Source organism: Saccostrea echinata, unplaced genomic scaffold (assembly GCF_033153115.1).
Source record: "Saccostrea echinata isolate AGI-Se365-2 ecotype Australia unplaced genomic scaffold, CSIRO_AGI_Sech_v1 ptg000052l, whole genome shotgun sequence".
NCBI classification, from domain to species: domain Eukaryota; kingdom Metazoa; phylum Mollusca; class Bivalvia; order Ostreida; family Ostreidae; genus Saccostrea; species Saccostrea echinata.
Window position 1 is genome coordinate 285,001 of NW_026889801.1, and position 8,639 is coordinate 293,639.

Genomic DNA, 8,639 nt, shown 5'->3' on the forward strand with positions numbered 1-8,639 from the left:
TGACAATCACCTTTGATTCAAAGAACTTGGCAACTGTTTGGACAATTTGCCACCTTCTCTAAGACAACTTGATCGCTTTGTAGCTATTTTATGCTACACTCAAAGCAAAAAAATAGATTACATCATTTTACTGTGATTCATGGATGACCTCCTTTTCATTCTGAAGTTATATATCAAGACTACATACTATGAATAATGGATTTGATGAACATTTGATATCCAGACCAATATTGTTTATTTAAAACAGCTTAATTTAACAAAGCGACATTTTGATTGTAAAATTTGTGTGAGAAACATGGTGCTTAAGATGATAATTTATTACAACCAATGTCTTAAAAGTAGGAATCAAAGGCAGGGGAAAAAAGTAAAAGAAAGGGCACAAAATGAATACAGATACAATAAATAAATCCTGAAAATGTAAAATGTTAATAATGAAATGATTCGATGTAGTCTCTTCTCCCATAAATTGTTAAATCTGATGTACTTAATCAAACTGATGATGGGAGTCATTATTCAGTAGTTTAACTGTAGTGTTATTCCTAATAATAATTAAATTACTTTTTTTTCCACTACAACATTTGTTTGTATTCTTAGTACCTGTATTTAAGATTACAGGGGTATATTGAATAAAATGAGATTATCTTTATGAGGTAGTAACATTTTTGAAAATTCTCTCCTCATATCAATCCTTACTTTAGATGAATGCAAGAGTATTTTATATCAGATTGATATTTAAAGATAGAGAATTTTGTCCAATTAGGAATTGAACACCTTAATTAATTAAAGCTTCTTATGTCTTATTTGACTCAGTTCACCCAGCTGAAAATGAGTAGTGGTATACTGAGAGTTGAAGTAATAGACCTCTGATGATCTATGTCCCTTCCATAGGGAGTCTCCAACTCTATGATCCTCATCTGCTTAGCACAAAAGAAACTGGTTATGAATCACCAGCCCTATGTCAGCCCCTTACCTTGAAAAAATTTTAACTGTTGAAAACATCCAAAAGAATATTTTCATTTCAATTTACTAGTAGAAATATTTGTGGAGGTCAGGTGGGTTCGATAGCTCAGTTGGTAAAGCTTCTGACTGGAGATTCAGGGGGCCCGGGTTTGAATCCCCATCTGCTCTGTCAGATTTTTCTCCTTTCCTGTTACATATTTAAGAAAAAAAATATATCAAGAAATAGCAGAGCCACAATTAGTCGTACTGATTTGCAAACATCATCAGGTACCACTACCAGTAGTATGGATTCAACTCTGTTCAGATCATGCCCGGGATGGTAGGTGCATATGAAAGATCTCATAGAGGAGTATACAGGAAAATTCAGGATTTTTTTTTTTAAATATTCTTATCATATTGGGTGCCAAATGTAACAGGTGGTGAAAAATCAAGTTTCAAGAGGGACTCAACCCAGGGTCTTTGGCATACATGTACCGTGGCTCTAACCACTGAGCAAGTGAGACCCCATATATTGACCGACTTACACACATCTTTTAAATCAAGACATCATTAACATCAGGACTATAAGTGATATTAAATAATATGCAAGCATCCTCAAGTAGGGCAGTTTGAATATATCTCCAGGGCAGAGTTGGAGTGGCAATATTCTTGAAGAATAAAAGCTTTATTTAGAAAAATCTTCTCTCAAACTAAAAAGCAGGGCCATGATAAGTGGTAACAATATGAGAGCATTCTCAGACAATGCAGATTCAATTTTTTTCAAATTATGGCCCATGGGGATTGTAGGGCTACAATAAGGGATCATTCATCTAATGTGAAGATAGGGTATAAAGTAATGAGGTAAAGGATAATTTTAGATCTCTTTTATATGGACAAGTGTTTGCTAGGAAGATAACCTTCCTAGCAAGTGTTTGTTAGGAAGATAACCTTAACTCTTGTTTGCAAGTATCCTTTAGTTATATAATGCAGATTAAAGTTTGCTCAAATCATGACCCCCAGGGATAGACTGGGAGTGCAATAAAGGATCAAAGTTTATATCAGCACTGGTGTATTTTTGAAAGTAGGTCAAAGTTCAAAGGTCTCGAGATCAGTAAACCAGGTATTCTACAAAAGCCATTCTCCCAAGTAATATGTAAGCCTAATATCAAGTCTGCCAGTAACAGTTCTCCCAGTTCTGAGGCTTATGTATAATTATGGCGTAGGTATCCCAGGTTAAGGTTTTTGGAGCAGATTTCTTTTCAAGTACTTCTATGCCCTATATTGATCAGAGATGCAGGGAAGATGCTTGTAGTATGTTTCATTGTACCAGTCAAGTTTCTGATGCTGCAATTTCAGCTGAAAAATGACAAGGTTAATGTTTTTGGAGCAGGCTATAGTTTTTAAAGCAGGTCTCATTTCCAAGTAACAATAATTTTAAGACCTATTTTGACCAAACTTGCATGGATGATACATTTATTGATGCACACTACCAGATGAGCGACTAGGTTAAAGTTTTTGGAGCAGTTTCTTTCTAAAGTGACTATAAGCCCTATGCTAACCAACTTTGCACTGAAGATACATTTATTAATGCACACTACCAGAGTTGCTTCAGATGCTGAATTTGACCTACATTTTCCAGATGAGTAACTCAGGTTAAAGTTTATTTAGCAGGTCCATTACCAAGAAACTATAAGGCCTGTCTGAACCTAACTTGCATGGATGATGCATCAAGGGATGAACACCCTCAAACTTGCTTCAGATGCTGGATTTGACTTACATTTTCTGGATGAGTGACTAGTTTAAAGTTTATAGATTAGTCCATTCCTAAGTAACTGAAACTTGAAAGCCCTGTCAGACCAAAATTGCATAAATGTTGCATCTAGGGATGCACACTTGTCTACTAGATTATTAGTTTCAAGTGTGGGACTTTGCATTACTTGAAGACAAAATTCGTTGAGTTAAGCTCTGTAATCTTTGATTACCCATGTATAACAATAATTACATAAATATGAAATTGTATACAAAAATGCAGACTTGCGTCAACACAGCAGAAAGTGTAAATCTATTTGTTCCATGTGAGTATTGATCTTGGCCATGAAGTTTCAATAAGTTCAGTTGCATGGACATGCAAAGAGCATTTTGGTAAGTGTCAAATTATTTCTGTCAAGTTACATTTGTTACTGAATTCAATGCAAGTAGACTGTCTTAACCATCTCTGATCAAGCAGGTGTTATCCATATCTCTCAGGAATTGGAAAGAGGAATTAAAGATAGTGTTTCTCAATTACAATTTATGGTATCTGCCATTTAAAATCCATACTTCTAGATGACCATTCCACAGATCTTGTTTTCAGAATGAATTTGGTATAAAATTATTAAAATCTAGTTGCTATTGTATGAAATATTTTGATTAATTTTTTTTTTGTATTTCAACAACCACAGTGCAGAGTGTCTGTCTCACTAAGATAAAAGATGGTTGCAATTAAGTGTGGCAGAGTTCAGCATTCATAAAACATAAAATACAATTTAAGAAGATGAGCGAGCAAAATGCCGATGGTGTGACAAATACGAAGGTGAAAAATTAAATCTCGTAGCAAAATTTTCCTTGATATTTCATCAAACATTAACATATACTATATGTAAAATCTCCAAAATTTACAGAAAATCTCACAAAGATTGTAATTATTTGTCTAGAAGTAGCATACACATACCATAGAGGGCAAAAATGCTGATCATTTCTTCATACTCTAACACAATTTTTTCATATGAGTGGGTCTTCACTCCTTTATAGCTCACCTGAGCTGAAGGATCAAGTGAGCTTTTCTGATCTAAGAGTGTTTGGTGTCTGTTTGTTGTTTAACGTCCCCCTTGAGAATTTCTCACTCATATTGAGAAGCCACCACTTGCTGATGGAGGGCTGCAAATTTATACCTATACTAGGCACTGAGGGCCATTGAGCATGGAGGGATCTTTTTCGTGCCAACACCTACTGTGACACGGGACCTCGGTTTATATGTTCTCGTCCGAAGGACTGGTCTCCACATCCTGCAGTGGATTTGAACCCGTGACCCTTATACTGTGACTCTGGAGCAAGCACTCTAACCACTAGGCTATGGGGGCGACCCAGTGTTTGTCGTCTGGTCTCTGTAAACTTGTCACATTTTTGACTTATTCTCCAGAACCACTGGACCAATTTCAACCAAACTTGCCACAAAGCATCCTTGGGTAAAGGGTATTCAAGTTTTTTCAGAAGTGCCATGCTTTCTTTCAAGGAGAGATAGCTAAGAATTCATGAAAATTTGGTGGCATTTTTAAAAAATCTTCTCAAGAACCACTTGGCCAGAAAAGTTGAAACTTCTGTGAGAGCTTCATTACAAAGTGTACTAGATTCAAGTTTGTTCATATCATATGCCCCTCAAGGGTAGGACGGGACCACAACAGGCTAGGGATCAAAGTTTTATATAGGAATATGTAGGAAATATCTATGAAATCTTCTTAAGAACAGCAAAGCCATGATTAGTCATATTAATATACTGTAGACTCAAGTTTATTCATATCATGACCCTCAAGGGTAGGGCGGGGCCATAACGGGGTCAAAGTTTTACGTAGAATATATAGAAAATATCTAAAGTCTTCTCAAGAACAGCAAAGCCATGAGCAGTCATATTAATATAGAAGCATCCTCAGGTAGTGTAGATTCAAGTCTGTTCATATCATGCCCCATGGGGGTAGGGCGGGGCCACAACAGGGTGTCAAAGTTTTACATAGGAATATATAGGAAATATCTTTAAAAAATCATCTCTCACGATCTGCAAAGCCATTGTTAGTCATATTAATACAGAAGCATTCTCAGGTAGTGTAGATTCACATTTGTTTTGAACATTTTCAGCTCCTTCTTATAACCCCAAAACCTATTTCATCCAGATTTCAATGGGTGAAGGGGTACAAAAATAGTGAATTTCAGTGTCCCTGCTCTGGGGGAGGGGGGGAGGGGGCAAAATTAGTGCTATCTTTGAAAATTATCCTTTTTCACTCCCGGACAGCAAGCAGTCAAACTGTTGGCGTAATTGTAATAAGGATTGAGCCCATACTAAAATATTCAATTTCTTGGCCCCAAGGTCAGGAGTTCTAATGTTAGGGCAGGGCTCTATAGATATTGAAAATGCATATTATTAAATTCTCTAAATGTTTTTCTCTGCCCCTTAGAGAATGGAAGCTCAGAACTGGTACAAAGATTGTTTATGACCTGAGGGTGTGTCATGACCTTGACCAAGTGTCATTCCTGCAAGTTCAAGGTCACTGGCAGAAAAAGCATAAAATTCTTGTTTAGACTATAACTTTGGACTGGCAAATCATTAGAAGCTCATACATTGTACACAGATTAGTTATGACCTGAGTGTGTGCCATAACCTTGACCCAAGCTCATTGTGGCAAATTCTAGGTCACTGGTATAAAAAAGCATAAAATTCATGACAGGTCTATAATTTGATTAATTGGTAATAATTAACAGAGAATCATTTAATGTCCATATTTCAATAGAAGATTACTTATGATCAGAAGATGTGTTTCTTTTTATAATCAAGTTTTTTTGGCAAGTTCAAGGTCACATTTACAAACTTTACAATGTTGTATTATACTTGTATACTTGTATTATACTGTATTTCCGAGAATTATTCGAAGTTCATTAAGTCAAATGTCATGCATGATTTAAGGATATACGCAACGTAACTTACTGATAATTTTTCAAGATGTTCTTAATATAAGATTATAGTGCCATCAGATGTTCGTAGACAAAAAATTAGCATGTATTACCAAGGGTCTTGAAAAGATATCAATTGATGAAAATTCTTGTATAATTTAAAGAAAAATATACAAAAATTACTAAACATATATTCTGTATGTTTTGCTTATCCAAACTTGTTTTAGAAGAAGTGTACAACAGCATATATAGACATTAAAATGTAGCACACCGTTCCTTCAAGTGCTGGAACTCTTCAACTCCAGGGAAAAAGACAATGAAGTTCAAACTACGTTGCGTATGTCCTTAAATTAATTGCCACAATTTGTTACAAGTTGTAGCGTGGTGGTTAACGTGTCAGTCTTAATGAAAAAAATTTTTAATTGGTGTTCCAGCAGGTATTTCAACGTTGAACCAACGTACGTTGCTCTTCAACGTTGAATTTCGGTTGCATATTAAAGTCTAGGCAATGTTGAGACCTCAACCGTTGTTTCAATGTCAACTATCAACGTGGAATAGACGTTGAAAATGGCTTGAACTTAGGTTGATTTATGGTTGAATTTGCTTGCTGCTGAAAGTTGAGGCAATTTTACCAGATTCGAGCCAGATTGTTGTAATAATTTTAATACACGACAGCCTGATTTTGATGTATTAAGTTGAGAGAAATGCACGGAAATTGTAGGGCACCTTAACAAATAGCTTGCAGCCACAACCGTTAACATTATTTAGAGTAAATAATTTTAAAACCAGAAAAAAAGATGGGCGTATTTGGCGTGTGATCTGCAGGAATAATGCGTACGAAACATTTATTGTTTAAATGTCTACGATTTGGTCGGCTGACCACAGCTGGACATACTTTACAAAGTTAGCACATGGGAAAATGTTACATTTAGTTTGAAATACTTTGTCAAATTTAATATTTAAGTCCGCTTATCTTAATAATTACTATATGTATAACTTAGTAACGTTTCACATAAATAATAAACACCTATAAGATGATAGGGTATAGTTAAATGGAATTACAAGTACATGTGTATATTAAAGTTAGTATCAGTAGGTTGGAAGAACTACTGTCGCTCTCGGTGCAACAGAACCAGAATTTATCTATTTTAAAATAAATCAGTACATGATTTTAAACGGATAAGAAAAAATGATTGATTGTACTTAAAAAAAAATATTAACGCTCCGTGCGGGGATCGAACCAAAATTTTTCTCTTTTTCATTGCACTGGACGGATAATGCATACTGCTGAGCTATCACCGCTAAAGCCACTATACGGGTTTTTTTTAAAACGAGGACCGCATTTATATGTTGGATTTTTTTTTTCAAATGCTTGTTAGTTTCTTTGAATTAAAATGCACTCAAATAACGTTTCAAAATCATGGAGAGATAACCCAGAGATAACAAGTTTTTAGGAAAAAATGTTTAGAAATGTAGCATTTTGTATCAAATGACTCATCTAGTTGATTTTCAAGTTCTTTTTTAGCAAATCAAAATACAATATCGGGAAAATATTCCCCTTTCCTATTTTGCAAAAGAATGCTAAAATTTCATGTGACAGATAAAGGGAATTTTCACTTTCAAGTACGCCCAGAATCCTGCGGAATGGCAGTCAAAAGCGCCCTCGTTCTTTCATAACAGAATAAATAAAATAAAAATCCTGAATATTTGTGGTTGTAACAGGAATCAGATTCTTAGGCACCATATATACATGTACCTGAAACAGGTGCAATTTATTAAGCACCCAAGTATTGGTAAAAGGTACCCGGTATATTGGTTCGGACCATGATATCGGCATGGATAGCTCAGTTGGTAGAATGCCCTGACTATTGATGCAAGGGTTTGGGGTTCAATTACCAGTCCAGTCATACCTTCTGTTACATAATTTGGTGTCTTTGATCATCTCTGGAGTTGCAGGTGAAAGTCCTGCAAGAGGCAATAAGAATTTGGGTTGTGTCTTCCAGGACGAAGACAATGTAAGGAGGAAGGAATGTAGTGGTTTGTGGATAGCTCAGTTGGTAAAGCGCCTGACCAGTGATGCAAGAGTCCTGGGTTCGATACCCGCTCCAGCCATATATTTCCTCAGTTCCTGTTTCACAGGAATTATAGCTACTATAGCAACCTGTCAGTAACAGGTACAAGATTATAAGGCTCCCCACCGGTTACAGTTGCAAATTAAAGCTTCCTAGTATAGTTAACAGGTATAATATCATGAAGTATCCTACGTTTGTACTCAGAAACAAAAGTTTTTAGTAGGAGTAATCTACAGGCCTCCTAATTCATATTCTGAACATTGGAATAAGTTTTTATATACCATGGAAAAAGCTTTAGATACTGAAATGTCAATATTGTTGGTCGGAAATTTTAATGTAAATATGTTAGCCTCTGATTATAATACCTTTAAGCATCTTTTACAAAGATTGAATATCAGTAATGTGTTAAATGAACCAACCAATTTTACTTCAAATACAGAAACCTGTATAGATTTAGCCCTCACAAACGATGTAAAAAAAATTGAATCTATAAAGGCTAATGCACCCATATGCAGCTCTCATTCCCAAGTTATAATAAATATATCATTTAAGGCTTACAAACAAAAGGCATATAAACGTACCATAAGAAACGTACCATAACGACGACTTAAAACAAGTTAAATGGGATGAGGCTGTGTTCAAACGTGAGAATATTAGTGAAGTGAATAATAATTTTAATGTAAAATTAATGAACTAAGTTGATATGTATATCCCTACAAAGGTCATAACTGTTTGATCCTCTGACAAACTTTTTATTACAAATGCAATTCGTAGGAAATGAGGAAAAGAAATAGAATACATTATAAAGCAAAACGTACAGATAATCCTGTTCTTTGGCAAAAGTTTAGAGGAATTCGTTACGAAGTAGTCAACTTAGTACGAAAAGCTCGAAATGATTATAAAATAAAACTGGCCTCTCAGCTTATAGAT